General features: G+C 47.9%; 25 non-coding genes across 25 annotated transcripts; all 25 read right to left on the bottom strand.

Moving 5' to 3' along the window:
* Positions 1-33: 33 nt before the first annotated feature.
* TRNAI-AAU (transfer RNA isoleucine (anticodon AAU)) lies at positions 34-107 on the bottom strand. The gene has a single exon. It is a non-coding gene; the product is annotated as a tRNA-Ile (tRNA).
* A 215-nt stretch (positions 108-322) lies between these two features.
* Positions 323-394, bottom strand: TRNAD-GUC (transfer RNA aspartic acid (anticodon GUC)). The gene has a single exon. It is a non-coding gene; the product is annotated as a tRNA-Asp (tRNA).
* A 736-nt stretch (positions 395-1,130) lies between these two features.
* On the bottom strand, positions 1,131-1,204 carry TRNAI-AAU (transfer RNA isoleucine (anticodon AAU)). Its single transcript has one exon. It is a non-coding gene; the product is annotated as a tRNA-Ile (tRNA).
* Positions 1,205-1,419: 215 nt separating this feature from the next.
* TRNAD-GUC (transfer RNA aspartic acid (anticodon GUC)) lies at positions 1,420-1,491 on the bottom strand. Its single transcript has one exon. It is a non-coding gene; the product is annotated as a tRNA-Asp (tRNA).
* A 736-nt stretch (positions 1,492-2,227) lies between these two features.
* On the bottom strand, positions 2,228-2,301 carry TRNAI-AAU (transfer RNA isoleucine (anticodon AAU)). Its single transcript has one exon. It is a non-coding gene; the product is annotated as a tRNA-Ile (tRNA).
* Positions 2,302-2,516: 215 nt separating this feature from the next.
* Positions 2,517-2,588, bottom strand: TRNAD-GUC (transfer RNA aspartic acid (anticodon GUC)). Its single transcript has one exon. It is a non-coding gene; the product is annotated as a tRNA-Asp (tRNA).
* Positions 2,589-3,324: 736 nt separating this feature from the next.
* TRNAI-AAU (transfer RNA isoleucine (anticodon AAU)) lies at positions 3,325-3,398 on the bottom strand. Its single transcript has one exon. It is a non-coding gene; the product is annotated as a tRNA-Ile (tRNA).
* Positions 3,399-3,613: 215 nt separating this feature from the next.
* On the bottom strand, positions 3,614-3,685 carry TRNAD-GUC (transfer RNA aspartic acid (anticodon GUC)). The gene has a single exon. It is a non-coding gene; the product is annotated as a tRNA-Asp (tRNA).
* A 736-nt stretch (positions 3,686-4,421) lies between these two features.
* Positions 4,422-4,495, bottom strand: TRNAI-AAU (transfer RNA isoleucine (anticodon AAU)). Its single transcript has one exon. It is a non-coding gene; the product is annotated as a tRNA-Ile (tRNA).
* Positions 4,496-4,709: 214 nt separating this feature from the next.
* Positions 4,710-4,781, bottom strand: TRNAD-GUC (transfer RNA aspartic acid (anticodon GUC)). Its single transcript has one exon. It is a non-coding gene; the product is annotated as a tRNA-Asp (tRNA).
* Positions 4,782-5,466: 685 nt separating this feature from the next.
* On the bottom strand, positions 5,467-5,540 carry TRNAI-AAU (transfer RNA isoleucine (anticodon AAU)). Its single transcript has one exon. It is a non-coding gene; the product is annotated as a tRNA-Ile (tRNA).
* Positions 5,541-5,755: 215 nt separating this feature from the next.
* TRNAD-GUC (transfer RNA aspartic acid (anticodon GUC)) lies at positions 5,756-5,827 on the bottom strand. Its single transcript has one exon. It is a non-coding gene; the product is annotated as a tRNA-Asp (tRNA).
* Positions 5,828-6,563: 736 nt separating this feature from the next.
* On the bottom strand, positions 6,564-6,637 carry TRNAI-AAU (transfer RNA isoleucine (anticodon AAU)). Its single transcript has one exon. It is a non-coding gene; the product is annotated as a tRNA-Ile (tRNA).
* Positions 6,638-6,852: 215 nt separating this feature from the next.
* On the bottom strand, positions 6,853-6,924 carry TRNAD-GUC (transfer RNA aspartic acid (anticodon GUC)). The gene has a single exon. It is a non-coding gene; the product is annotated as a tRNA-Asp (tRNA).
* A 736-nt stretch (positions 6,925-7,660) lies between these two features.
* TRNAI-AAU (transfer RNA isoleucine (anticodon AAU)) lies at positions 7,661-7,734 on the bottom strand. Its single transcript has one exon. It is a non-coding gene; the product is annotated as a tRNA-Ile (tRNA).
* A 215-nt stretch (positions 7,735-7,949) lies between these two features.
* Positions 7,950-8,021, bottom strand: TRNAD-GUC (transfer RNA aspartic acid (anticodon GUC)). Its single transcript has one exon. It is a non-coding gene; the product is annotated as a tRNA-Asp (tRNA).
* A 736-nt stretch (positions 8,022-8,757) lies between these two features.
* On the bottom strand, positions 8,758-8,831 carry TRNAI-AAU (transfer RNA isoleucine (anticodon AAU)). The gene has a single exon. It is a non-coding gene; the product is annotated as a tRNA-Ile (tRNA).
* A 215-nt stretch (positions 8,832-9,046) lies between these two features.
* On the bottom strand, positions 9,047-9,118 carry TRNAD-GUC (transfer RNA aspartic acid (anticodon GUC)). The gene has a single exon. It is a non-coding gene; the product is annotated as a tRNA-Asp (tRNA).
* A 736-nt stretch (positions 9,119-9,854) lies between these two features.
* On the bottom strand, positions 9,855-9,928 carry TRNAI-AAU (transfer RNA isoleucine (anticodon AAU)). Its single transcript has one exon. It is a non-coding gene; the product is annotated as a tRNA-Ile (tRNA).
* A 215-nt stretch (positions 9,929-10,143) lies between these two features.
* TRNAD-GUC (transfer RNA aspartic acid (anticodon GUC)) lies at positions 10,144-10,215 on the bottom strand. The gene has a single exon. It is a non-coding gene; the product is annotated as a tRNA-Asp (tRNA).
* Positions 10,216-10,951: 736 nt separating this feature from the next.
* Positions 10,952-11,025, bottom strand: TRNAI-AAU (transfer RNA isoleucine (anticodon AAU)). Its single transcript has one exon. It is a non-coding gene; the product is annotated as a tRNA-Ile (tRNA).
* Positions 11,026-11,240: 215 nt separating this feature from the next.
* On the bottom strand, positions 11,241-11,312 carry TRNAD-GUC (transfer RNA aspartic acid (anticodon GUC)). The gene has a single exon. It is a non-coding gene; the product is annotated as a tRNA-Asp (tRNA).
* A 736-nt stretch (positions 11,313-12,048) lies between these two features.
* On the bottom strand, positions 12,049-12,122 carry TRNAI-AAU (transfer RNA isoleucine (anticodon AAU)). The gene has a single exon. It is a non-coding gene; the product is annotated as a tRNA-Ile (tRNA).
* A 215-nt stretch (positions 12,123-12,337) lies between these two features.
* Positions 12,338-12,409, bottom strand: TRNAD-GUC (transfer RNA aspartic acid (anticodon GUC)). The gene has a single exon. It is a non-coding gene; the product is annotated as a tRNA-Asp (tRNA).
* Positions 12,410-13,145: 736 nt separating this feature from the next.
* Positions 13,146-13,219, bottom strand: TRNAI-AAU (transfer RNA isoleucine (anticodon AAU)). The gene has a single exon. It is a non-coding gene; the product is annotated as a tRNA-Ile (tRNA).
* Between the last annotated feature and the right edge of the window lie 646 nt (positions 13,220-13,865).

Genomic DNA, 13,865 nt, shown 5'->3' with positions numbered 1-13,865 from the left:
AACGAGTGCACGGGACCTCTAAAAAGCTGTGCTTGGCCCGTACGGGGATCGAACCCGCGACCTTGGCGTTATTAGCACCACGCTCTAACCAACTGAGCTAACCGGCCATGGGTGGGGCGTTTATCCCCTACGCAAAGAACTGGAAATAGGTATGAGCGCAAATAATTCCCTTTTGGGGGGGGGATGGATTTATCACACAATGTAGAGACTTCTGGTGGCAGTAAAGTGACAATCAAACAATAAAATATCAAAAGCCCCTGAATATGAATTTATTGCCAGCAGGATCAGCTTCTCGGAGCAAATTCAAGAATATAAGAGAGGCCTCCCCGTCGGGGAATCGAACCCCGGTCTCCCGCGTGACAGGCGGGGATACTTACCACTATACTAACGAGGATTGGCTGTGCCGTCACCTCTGGCATCGCACTCCGAGAAAGTGCACACGCGGTATGTGAATGATCAGATGAACCCCTGTTGGCCAGGCTCCTTTTTCGTTTTGGCACTTTCAGACAAGGGAGGCGAGACTGTGAAGAAAACTGCAATTTTTGGGAGAGAGAGCAGCCGCCCTAATGATGGCAAAGCTGTCTATAGTGTCTGGGAGCTTTTGTCAAACTTTTGCTCGGCAGACCAATAATGGCCTCATTCAGACAGCTGTATTTTCAGGACGGCATACTGACCCTAGCATGACCTAATATCAAGTCTAGTAAGTTAAAGATTGCCACAGCTACATTGATACATCACCAGAACCGCCGTCAGTGCCTGGCTGCGGAAACAGCACTTCCATCAGCATATGACTACATCAGCATATGAGTTCAACACAAGACCCATCATCAGTACATGAATACAGCACCAGAGACACCATCAGCACATAAACACAGCACCAAGCTTAACACAGAGATCCATTGCAATGGCGCAATGGTCAACAGCAAAATACGCTGCAACTATACTATCTGCTTGCTACAGGCTTCAAATAACACCACCACACCATAGGGACAACTACTTCTGCAAATCAGTTAGGCATGCAATTCTACACAGAAAGCACTATGAACAAAACGCGGAGTAAAAAGAAACAAGCTTCAGCATCGACCTACCTGGGATGAAACGAGTGCACGGGACCTCTAAAAAGCTGTGCTTGGCCCGTACGGGGATCGAACCCGCGACCTTGGCGTTATTAGCACCACGCTCTAACCAACTGAGCTAACCGGCCATGGGTGGGGCGTTTATCCCCTACGCAAAGAACTGGAAATAGGTATGAGCGCAAATAATTCCCTTTTGGGGGGGGGATGGATTTATCACACAATGTAGAGACTTCTGGTGGCAGTAAAGTGACAATCAAACAATAAAATATCAAAAGCCCCTGAATATGAATTTATTGCCAGCAGGATCAGCTTCTCGGAGCAAATTCAAGAATATAAGAGAGGCCTCCCCGTCGGGGAATCGAACCCCGGTCTCCCGCGTGACAGGCGGGGATACTTACCACTATACTAACGAGGATTGGCTGTGCCGTCACCTCTGGCATCGCACTCCGAGAAAGTGCACACGCGGTATGTGAATGATCAGATGAACCCCTGTTGGCCAGGCTCCTTTTTCGTTTTGGCACTTTCAGACAAGGGAGGCGAGACTGTGAAGAAAACTGCAATTTTTGGGAGAGAGAGCAGCCGCCCTAATGATGGCAAAGCTGTCTATAGTGTCTGGGAGCTTTTGTCAAACTTTTGCTCGGCAGACCAATAATGGCCTCATTCAGACAGCTGTATTTTCAGGACGGCATACTGACCCTAGCATGACCTAATATCAAGTCTAGTAAGTTAAAGATTGCCACAGCTACATTGATACATCACCAGAACCGCCGTCAGTGCCTGGCTGCGGAAACAGCACTTCCATCAGCATATGACTACATCAGCATATGAGTTCAACACAAGACCCATCATCAGTACATGAATACAGCACCAGAGACACCATCAGCACATAAACACAGCACCAAGCTTAACACAGAGATCCATTGCAATGGCGCAATGGTCAACAGCAAAATACGCTGCAACTATACTATCTGCTTGCTACAGGCTTCAAATAACACCACCACACCATAGGGACAACTACTTCTGCAAATCAGTTAGGCATGCAATTCTACACAGAAAGCACTATGAACAAAACGCGGAGTAAAAAGAAACAAGCTTCAGCATCGACCTACCTGGGATGAAACGAGTGCACGGGACCTCTAAAAAGCTGTGCTTGGCCCGTACGGGGATCGAACCCGCGACCTTGGCGTTATTAGCACCACGCTCTAACCAACTGAGCTAACCGGCCATGGGTGGGGCGTTTATCCCCTACGCAAAGAACTGGAAATAGGTATGAGCGCAAATAATTCCCTTTTGGGGGGGGGATGGATTTATCACACAATGTAGAGACTTCTGGTGGCAGTAAAGTGACAATCAAACAATAAAATATCAAAAGCCCCTGAATATGAATTTATTGCCAGCAGGATCAGCTTCTCGGAGCAAATTCAAGAATATAAGTGAGGCCTCCCCGTCGGGGAATCGAACCCCGGTCTCCCGCGTGACAGGCGGGGATACTTACCACTATACTAACGAGGATTGGCTGTGCCGTCACCTCTGGCATCGCACTCCGAGAAAGTGCACACGCGGTATGTGAATGATCAGATGAACCCCTGTTGGCCAGGCTCCTTTTTCGTTTTGGCACTTTCAGACAAGGGAGGCGAGACTGTGAAGAAAACTGCAATTTTTGGGAGAGAGAGCAGCCGCCCTAATGATGGCAAAGCTGTCTATAGTGTCTGGGAGCTTTTGTCAAACTTTTGCTCGGCAGACCAATAATGGCCTCATTCAGACAGCTGTATTTTCAGGACGGCATACTGACCCTAGCATGACCTAATATCAAGTCTAGTAAGTTAAAGATTGCCACAGCTACATTGATACATCACCAGAACCGCCGTCAGTGCCTGGCTGCGGAAACAGCACTTCCATCAGCATATGACTACATCAGCATATGAGTTCAACACAAGACCCATCATCAGTACATGAATACAGCACCAGAGACACCATCAGCACATAAACACAGCACCAAGCTTAACACAGAGATCCATTGCAATGGCGCAATGGTCAACAGCAAAATACGCTGCAACTATACTATCTGCTTGCTACAGGCTTCAAATAACACCACCACACCATAGGGACAACTACTTCTGCAAATCAGTTAGGCATGCAATTCTACACAGAAAGCACTATGAACAAAACGCGGAGTAAAAAGAAACAAGCTTCAGCATCGACCTACCTGGGATGAAACGAGTGCACGGGACCTCTAAAAAGCTGTGCTTGGCCCGTACGGGGATCGAACCCGCGACCTTGGCGTTATTAGCACCACGCTCTAACCAACTGAGCTAACCGGCCATGGGTGGGGCGTTTATCCCCTACGCAAAGAACTGGAAATAGGTATGAGCGCAAATAATTCCGTTTTGGGGGGGGGATGGATTTATCACACAATGTAGAGACTTCTGGTGGCAGTAAAGTGACAATCAAACAATAAAATATCAAAAGCCCCTGAATATGAATTTATTGCCAGCAGGATCAGCTTCTCGGAGCAAATTCAAGAATATAAGAGAGGCCTCCCCGTCGGGGAATCGAACCCCGGTCTCCCGCGTGACAGGCGGGGATACTTACCACTATACTAACGAGGATTGGCTGTGCCGTCACCTCTGGCATCGCACTCCGAGAAAGTGCACACGCGGTATGTGAATGATCAGATGAACCCCTGTTGGCCAGGCTCCTTTTTCGTTTTGGCACTTTCAGACAAGGGAGGCGAGACTGTGAAGAAAACTGCAATTTTTGGGAGAGAGAGCAGCCGCCCTAATGATGGCAAAGCTGTCTATAGTGTCTGGGAGCTTTTGTCAAACTTTTGCTCGGCAGACCAATAATGGCCTCATTCAGACAGCTGTATTTTCAGGACGGCATACTGACCCTAGCATGACCTAATATCAAGTCTAGTAAGTTAAAGATTGCCACAGCTACATTGATACATCACCAGAACCGCCGTCAGTGCCTGGCTGCGGAAACAGCACTTCCATCAGCATATGACTACATCAGCATATGAGTTCAACACAAGACCCATCATCAGTACATGAATACAGCACCAGAGACACCATCAGCACATAAACACAGCACCAAGCTTAACACAGAGATCCATTGCAATGGCGCAATGGTCAACAGCAAAATACGCTGCAACTATACTATCTGCTTGCTACAGGCTTCAAATAACACCACCACACCATAGGGACAACTACTTCTGCAAATCAGTTAGGCATGCAATTCTACACAGAAAGCACTATGAACAAAACGCGGAGTAAAAAGAAACAAGCTTCAGCATCGACCTACCTGGGATGAAACGAGTGCACGGGACCTCTAAAAAGCTGTGCTTGGCCCGTACGGGGATCGAACCCGCGACCTTGGCGTTATTAGCACCACGCTCTAACCAACTGAGCTAACCGGCCATGGGTGGGGCGTTTATCCCCTACGCAAAGAACTGGAAATAGGTATGAGCGCAAATAATTCCGTTTTGGGGGGGGATGGATTTATCACACAATGTAGAGACTTCTGGTGGCAGTAAAGTGACAATCAAACAATAAAATATCAAAAGCCCCTGAATATGAATTTATTGCCAGCAGGATCAGCTTCTCGGAGCAAATTCAAGAATATAAGAGAGGCCTCCCCGTCGGGGAATCGAACCCCGGTCTCCCGCGTGACAGGCGGGGATACTTACCACTATACTAACGAGGATTGGCTGTGCCGTCACCTCTGGCATCGCACTCCGAGAAAGTGCACACGCGGTATGTGAATGATCAGATGAACCCCTGTTGGCCAGGCTCCTTTTTCGTTTTGGCACTTTCAGACAAGGGAGGCGAGACTGTGAAGAAAACTGCAATTTTTGGGAGAGAGAGCAGCCGCCCTAATGATGGCAAAGCTGTCTATAGTGTCTGGGAGCTTTTGTCAAACTTTTGCTCGGCAGACCAATAATGGCCTCATTCAGACAGCTGTATTTTCAGGACGGCATACTGACCCTAGCATGACCTAATATCAAGTCTAGTAAGTTAAAGATTGCCACAGCTACATTGATACATCACCAGAACCGCCGTCAGTGCCTGGCTGCGGAAACAGCACTTCCATCAGCATATGACTACATCAGCATATGAGTTCAACACAAGACCCATCATCAGCTTAACACAGAGATCCATTGCAATGGCGCAATGGTCAACAGCAAAATACGCTGCAACTATACTATCTGCTTGCTACAGGCTTCAAATAACACCACCACACCATAGGGACAACTACTTCTGCAAATCAGTTAGGCATGCAATTCTACACAGAAAGCACTATGAACAAAACGCGGAGTAAAAAGAAACAAGCTTCAGCATCGACCTACCTGGGATGAAACGAGTGCACGGGACCTCTAAAAAGCTGTGCTTGGCCCGTACGGGGATCGAACCCGCGACCTTGGCGTTATTAGCACCACGCTCTAACCAACTGAGCTAACCGGCCATGGGTGGGGCGTTTATCCCCTACGCAAAGAACTGGAAATAGGTATGAGCGCAAATAATTCCGTTTTGGGGGGGGGATGGATTTATCACACAATGTAGAGACTTCTGGTGGCAGTAAAGTGACAATCAAACAATAAAATATCAAAAGCCCCTGAATATGAATTTATTGCCAGCAGGATCAGCTTCTCGGAGCAAATTCAAGAATATAAGAGAGGCCTCCCCGTCGGGGAATCGAACCCCGGTCTCCCGCGTGACAGGCGGGGATACTTACCACTATACTAACGAGGATTGGCTGTGCCGTCACCTCTGGCATCGCACTCCGAGAAAGTGCACACGCGGTATGTGAATGATCAGATGAACCCCTGTTGGCCAGGCTCCTTTTTCGTTTTGGCACTTTCAGACAAGGGAGGCGAGACTGTGAAGAAAACTGCAATTTTTGGGAGAGAGAGCAGCCGCCCTAATGATGGCAAAGCTGTCTATAGTGTCTGGGAGCTTTTGTCAAACTTTTGCTCGGCAGACCAATAATGGCCTCATTCAGACAGCTGTATTTTCAGGACGGCATACTGACCCTAGCATGACCTAATATCAAGTCTAGTAAGTTAAAGATTGCCACAGCTACATTGATACATCACCAGAACCGCCGTCAGTGCCTGGCTGCGGAAACAGCACTTCCATCAGCATATGACTACATCAGCATATGAGTTCAACACAAGACCCATCATCAGTACATGAATACAGCACCAGAGACACCATCAGCACATAAACACAGCACCAAGCTTAACACAGAGATCCATTGCAATGGCGCAATGGTCAACAGCAAAATACGCTGCAACTATACTATCTGCTTGCTACAGGCTTCAAATAACACCACCACACCATAGGGACAACTACTTCTGCAAATCAGTTAGGCATGCAATTCTACACAGAAAGCACTATGAACAAAACGCGGAGTAAAAAGAAACAAGCTTCAGCATCGACCTACCTGGGATGAAACGAGTGCACGGGACCTCTAAAAAGCTGTGCTTGGCCCGTACGGGGATCGAACCCGCGACCTTGGCGTTATTAGCACCACGCTCTAACCAACTGAGCTAACCGGCCATGGGTGGGGCGTTTATCCCCTACGCAAAGAACTGGAAATAGGTATGAGCGCAAATAATTCCGTTTTGGGGGGGGGATGGATTTATCACACAATGTAGAGACTTCTGGTGGCAGTAAAGTGACAATCAAACAATAAAATATCAAAAGCCCCTGAATATGAATTTATTGCCAGCAGGATCAGCTTCTCGGAGCAAATTCAAGAATATAAGAGAGGCCTCCCCGTCGGGGAATCGAACCCCGGTCTCCCGCGTGACAGGCGGGGATACTTACCACTATACTAACGAGGATTGGCTGTGCCGTCACCTCTGGCATCGCACTCCGAGAAAGTGCACACGCGGTATGTGAATGATCAGATGAACCCCTGTTGGCCAGGCTCCTTTTTCGTTTTGGCACTTTCAGACAAGGGAGGCGAGACTGTGAAGAAAACTGCAATTTTTGGGAGAGAGAGCAGCCGCCCTAATGATGGCAAAGCTGTCTATAGTGTCTGGGAGCTTTTGTCAAACTTTTGCTCGGCAGACCAATAATGGCCTCATTCAGACAGCTGTATTTTCAGGACGGCATACTGACCCTAGCATGACCTAATATCAAGTCTAGTAAGTTAAAGATTGCCACAGCTACATTGATACATCACCAGAACCGCCGTCAGTGCCTGGCTGCGGAAACAGCACTTCCATCAGCATATGACTACATCAGCATATGAGTTCAACACAAGACCCATCATCAGTACATGAATACAGCACCAGAGACACCATCAGCACATAAACACAGCACCAAGCTTAACACAGAGATCCATTGCAATGGCGCAATGGTCAACAGCAAAATACGCTGCAACTATACTATCTGCTTGCTACAGGCTTCAAATAACACCACCACACCATAGGGACAACTACTTCTGCAAATCAGTTAGGCATGCAATTCTACACAGAAAGCACTATGAACAAAACGCGGAGTAAAAAGAAACAAGCTTCAGCATCGACCTACCTGGGATGAAACGAGTGCACGGGACCTCTAAAAAGCTGTGCTTGGCCCGTACGGGGATCGAACCCGCGACCTTGGCGTTATTAGCACCACGCTCTAACCAACTGAGCTAACCGGCCATGGGTGGGGCGTTTATCCCCTACGCAAAGAACTGGAAATAGGTATGAGCGCAAATAATTCCGTTTTGGGGGGGGGATGGATTTATCACACAATGTAGAGACTTCTGGTGGCAGTAAAGTGACAATCAAACAATAAAATATCAAAAGCCCCTGAATATGAATTTATTGCCAGCAGGATCAGCTTCTCGGAGCAAATTCAAGAATATAAGAGAGGCCTCCCCGTCGGGGAATCGAACCCCGGTCTCCCGCGTGACAGGCGGGGATACTTACCACTATACTAACGAGGATTGGCTGTGCCGTCACCTCTGGCATCGCACTCCGAGAAAGTGCACACGCGGTATGTGAATGATCAGATGAACCCCTGTTGGCCAGGCTCCTTTTTCGTTTTGGCACTTTCAGACAAGGGAGGCGAGACTGTGAAGAAAACTGCAATTTTTGGGAGAGAGAGCAGCCGCCCTAATGATGGCAAAGCTGTCTATAGTGTCTGGGAGCTTTTGTCAAACTTTTGCTCGGCAGACCAATAATGGCCTCATTCAGACAGCTGTATTTTCAGGACGGCATACTGACCCTAGCATGACCTAATATCAAGTCTAGTAAGTTAAAGATTGCCACAGCTACATTGATACATCACCAGAACCGCCGTCAGTGCCTGGCTGCGGAAACAGCACTTCCATCAGCATATGACTACATCAGCATATGAGTTCAACACAAGACCCATCATCAGTACATGAATACAGCACCAGAGACACCATCAGCACATAAACACAGCACCAAGCTTAACACAGAGATCCATTGCAATGGCGCAATGGTCAACAGCAAAATACGCTGCAACTATACTATCTGCTTGCTACAGGCTTCAAATAACACCACCACACCATAGGGACAACTACTTCTGCAAATCAGTTAGGCATGCAATTCTACACAGAAAGCACTATGAACAAAACGCGGAGTAAAAAGAAACAAGCTTCAGCATCGACCTACCTGGGATGAAACGAGTGCACGGGACCTCTAAAAAGCTGTGCTTGGCCCGTACGGGGATCGAACCCGCGACCTTGGCGTTATTAGCACCACGCTCTAACCAACTGAGCTAACCGGCCATGGGTGGGGCGTTTATCCCCTACGCAAAGAACTGGAAATAGGTATGAGCGCAAATAATTCCGTTTTGGGGGGGGGATGGATTTATCACACAATGTAGAGACTTCTGGTGGCAGTAAAGTGACAATCAAACAATAAAATATCAAAAGCCCCTGAATATGAATTTATTGCCAGCAGGATCAGCTTCTCGGAGCAAATTCAAGAATATAAGAGAGGCCTCCCCGTCGGGGAATCGAACCCCGGTCTCCCGCGTGACAGGCGGGGATACTTACCACTATACTAACGAGGATTGGCTGTGCCGTCACCTCTGGCATCGCACTCCGAGAAAGTGCACACGCGGTATGTGAATGATCAGATGAACCCCTGTTGGCCAGGCTCCTTTTTCGTTTTGGCACTTTCAGACAAGGGAGGCGAGACTGTGAAGAAAACTGCAATTTTTGGGAGAGAGAGCAGCCGCCCTAATGATGGCAAAGCTGTCTATAGTGTCTGGGAGCTTTTGTCAAACTTTTGCTCGGCAGACCAATAATGGCCTCATTCAGACAGCTGTATTTTCAGGACGGCATACTGACCCTAGCATGACCTAATATCAAGTCTAGTAAGTTAAAGATTGCCACAGCTACATTGATACATCACCAGAACCGCCGTCAGTGCCTGGCTGCGGAAACAGCACTTCCATCAGCATATGACTACATCAGCATATGAGTTCAACACAAGACCCATCATCAGTACATGAATACAGCACCAGAGACACCATCAGCACATAAACACAGCACCAAGCTTAACACAGAGATCCATTGCAATGGCGCAATGGTCAACAGCAAAATACGCTGCAACTATACTATCTGCTTGCTACAGGCTTCAAATAACACCACCACACCATAGGGACAACTACTTCTGCAAATCAGTTAGGCATGCAATTCTACACAGAAAGCACTATGAACAAAACGCGGAGTAAAAAGAAACAAGCTTCAGCATCGACCTACCTGGGATGAAACGAGTGCACGGGACCTCTAAAAAGCTGTGCTTGGCCCGTACGGGGATCGAACCCGCGACCTTGGCGTTATTAGCACCACGCTCTAACCAACTGAGCTAACCGGCCATGGGTGGGGCGTTTATCCCCTACGCAAAGAACTGGAAATAGGTATGAGCGCAAATAATTCCGTTTTGGGGGGGGGATGGATTTATCACACAATGTAGAGACTTCTGGTGGCAGTAAAGTGACAATCAAACAATAAAATATCAAAAGCCCCTGAATATGAATTTATTGCCAGCAGGATCAGCTTCTCGGAGCAAATTCAAGAATATAAGAGAGGCCTCCCCGTCGGGGAATCGAACCCCGGTCTCCCGCGTGACAGGCGGGGATACTTACCACTATACTAACGAGGATTGGCTGTGCCGTCACCTCTGGCATCGCACTCCGAGAAAGTGCACACGCGGTATGTGAATGATCAGATGAACCCCTGTTGGCCAGGCTCCTTTTTCGTTTTGGCACTTTCAGACAAGGGAGGCGAGACTGTGAAGAAAACTGCAATTTTTGGGAGAGAGAGCAGCCGCCCTAATGATGGCAAAGCTGTCTATAGTGTCTGGGAGCTTTTGTCAAACTTTTGCTCGGCAGACCAATAATGGCCTCATTCAGACAGCTGTATTTTCAGGACGGCATACTGACCCTAGCATGACCTAATATCAAGTCTAGTAAGTTAAAGATTGCCACAGCTACATTGATACATCACCAGAACCGCCGTCAGTGCCTGGCTGCGGAAACAGCACTTCCATCAGCATATGACTACATCAGCATATGAGTTCAACACAAGACCCATCATCAGTACATGAATACAGCACCAGAGACACCATCAGCACATAAACACAGCACCAAGCTTAACACAGAGATCCATTGCAATGGCGCAATGGTCAACAGCAAAATACGCTGCAACTATACTATCTGCTTGCTACAGGCTTCAAATAACACCACCACACCATAGGGACAACTACTTCTGCAAATCAGTTAGGCATGCAATTCTACACAGAAAGCACTATGAACAAAACGCGGAGTAAAAAGAAACAAGCTTCAGCATCGACCTACCTGGGATGAAACGAGTGCACGGGACCTCTAAAAAGCTGTGCTTGGCCCGTACGGGGATCGAACCCGCGACCTTGGCGTTATTAGCACCACGCTCTAACCAACTGAGCTAACCGGCCATGGGTGGGGCGTTTATCCCCTACGCAAAGAACTGGAAATAGGTATGAGCGCAAATAATTCCGTTTTGGGGGGGGGATGGATTTATCACACAATGTAGAGACTTCTGGTGGCAGTAAAGTGACAATCAAACAATAAAATATCAAAAGCCCCTGAATATGAATTTATTGCCAGCAGGATCAGCTTCTCGGAGCAAATTCAAGAATATAAGAGAGGCCTCCCCGTCGGGGAATCGAACCCCGGTCTCCCGCGTGACAGGCGGGGATACTTACCACTATACTAACGAGGATTGGCTGTGCCGTCACCTCTGGCATCGCACTCCGAGAAAGTGCACACGCGGTATGTGAATGATCAGATGAACCCCTGTTGGCCAGGCTCCTTTTTCGTTTTGGCACTTTCAGACAAGGGAGGCGAGACTGTGAAGAAAACTGCAATTTTTGGGAGAGAGAGCAGCCGCCCTAATGATGGCAAAGCTGTCTATAGTGTCTGGGAGCTTTTGTCAAACTTTTGCTCGGCAGACCAATAATGGCCTCATTCAGACAGCTGTATTTTCAGGACGGCATACTGACCCTAGCATGACCTAATATCAAGTCTAGTAAGTTAAAGATTGCCACAGCTACATTGATACATCACCAGAACCGCCGTCAGTGCCTGGCTGCGGAAACAGCACTTCCATCAGCATATGACTACATCAGCATATGAGTTCAACACAAGACCCATCATCAGTACATGAATACAGCACCAGAGACACCATCAGCACATAAACACAGCACCAAGCTTAACACAGAGATCCATTGCAATGGCGCAATGGTCAACAGCAAAATACGCTGCAACTATACTATCTGCTTGCTACAGGCTTCAAATAACACCACCACACCATAGGGACAACTACTTCTGCAAATCAGTTAGGCATGCAATTCTACACAGAAAGCACTATGAACAAAACGCGGAGTAAAAAGAAACAAGCTTCAGCATCGACCTACCTGGGATGAAACGAGTGCACGGGACCTCTAAAAAGCTGTGCTTGGCCCGTACGGGGATCGAACCCGCGACCTTGGCGTTATTAGCACCACGCTCTAACCAACTGAGCTAACCGGCCATGGGTGGGGCGTTTATCCCCTACGCAAAGAACTGGAAATAGGTATGAGCGCAAATAATTCCGTTTTGGGGGGGGGATGGATTTATCACACAATGTAGAGACTTCTGGTGGCAGTAAAGTGACAATCAAACAATAAAATATCAAAAGCCCCTGAATATGAATTTATTGCCAGCAGGATCAGCTTCTCGGAGCAAATTCAAGAATATAAGAGAGGCCTCCCCGTCGGGGAATCGAACCCCGGTCTCCCGCGTGACAGGCGGGGATACTTACCACTATACTAACGAGGATTGGCTGTGCCGTCACCTCTGGCATCGCACTCCGAGAAAGTGCACACGCGGTATGTGAATGATCAGATGAACCCCTGTTGGCCAGGCTCCTTTTTCGTTTTGGCACTTTCAGACAAGGGAGGCGAGACTGTGAAGAAAACTGCAATTTTTGGGAGAGAGAGCAGCCGCCCTAATGATGGCAAAGCTGTCTATAGTGTCTGGGAGCTTTTGTCAAACTTTTGCTCGGCAGACCAATAATGGCCTCATTCAGACAGCTGTATTTTCAGGACGGCATACTGACCCTAGCATGACCTAATATCAAGTCTAGTAAGTTAAAGATTGCCACAGCTACATTGATACATCACCAGAACCGCCGTCAGTGCCTGGCTGCGGAAACAGCACTTCCATCAGCATATGACTACATCAGCATATGAGTTCAACACAAGACCCATCATCAGTACATGAATACAGCACCAGAGACACCATCAGCACATAAACACAGCACCAAGCTTAACACAGAGATCCATTGCAATGGCGCAATGGTCAACAGCAAAATACGCTGCAACTATACTATCTGCTTGCTACAGGCTTCAAATAACACCACCACACCATAGGGACAACTACTTCTGCAAATCAGTTAGGCATGCAATTCTACACAGAAAGCACTATGAACAAAACGCGGAGTAAAAAGAAACAAGCTTCAGCATCGACCTACCTGGGATGAAACGAGTGCACGGGACCTCTAAAAAGCTGTGCTTGGCCCGTACGGGGATCGAACCCGCGACCTTGGCGTTATTAGCACCACGCTCTAACCAACTGAGCTAACCGGCCATGGGTGGGGCGTTTATCCCCTACGCAAAGAACTGGAAATAGGTATGAGCGCAAATAATTCCCTTTTGGGGGGGGGATGGATTTATCACACAATGTAGAGACTTCTGGTGGCAGTAAAGTGACAATCAAACAATAAAATATCAAAAGCCCCTGAATATGAATTTATTGCCAGCAGGATCAGCTTCTCGGAGCAAATTCAAGAATATAAGAGAGGCCTCCCCGTCGGGGAATCGGACCCCGGTCTCCCGCGTGACAGGCGGGGATACTTACCACTATACTAACGAGGATTGGCTGTGCCGTCACCTCTGGCATCGCACTCCGAGAAAGTGCACACGCGGTATGTGAATGATCAGATGAACCCCTGTTGGCCAGGCTCCTTTTTCGTTTTGGCACTTTCAGACAAGGGAGGCGAGACTGTGAAGAAAACTGCAATTTTTGGGAGAGAGAGCAGCCGCCCTAATGATGGCAAAGCTGTCTATAGTGTCTGGGAGCTTTTGTCAAACTTTTGCTCGGCAGACCAATAATGGCCTCATTCAGACAGCTGTATTTTCAGGACGGCATACTGACCCTAGCATGACCTAATATCAAGTCTAGTAAGTTAAAGATTGCCACAGCTACATTGATACATCACCAGAACCGCCGTCAG

This window comes from Ranitomeya imitator, chromosome 4 (assembly GCF_032444005.1).
Source record: "Ranitomeya imitator isolate aRanImi1 chromosome 4, aRanImi1.pri, whole genome shotgun sequence".
Lineage (NCBI taxonomy): Eukaryota > Metazoa > Chordata > Amphibia > Anura > Dendrobatidae > Ranitomeya > Ranitomeya imitator.
This window is presented reverse-complemented; position numbering and strand designations above follow the sequence as displayed.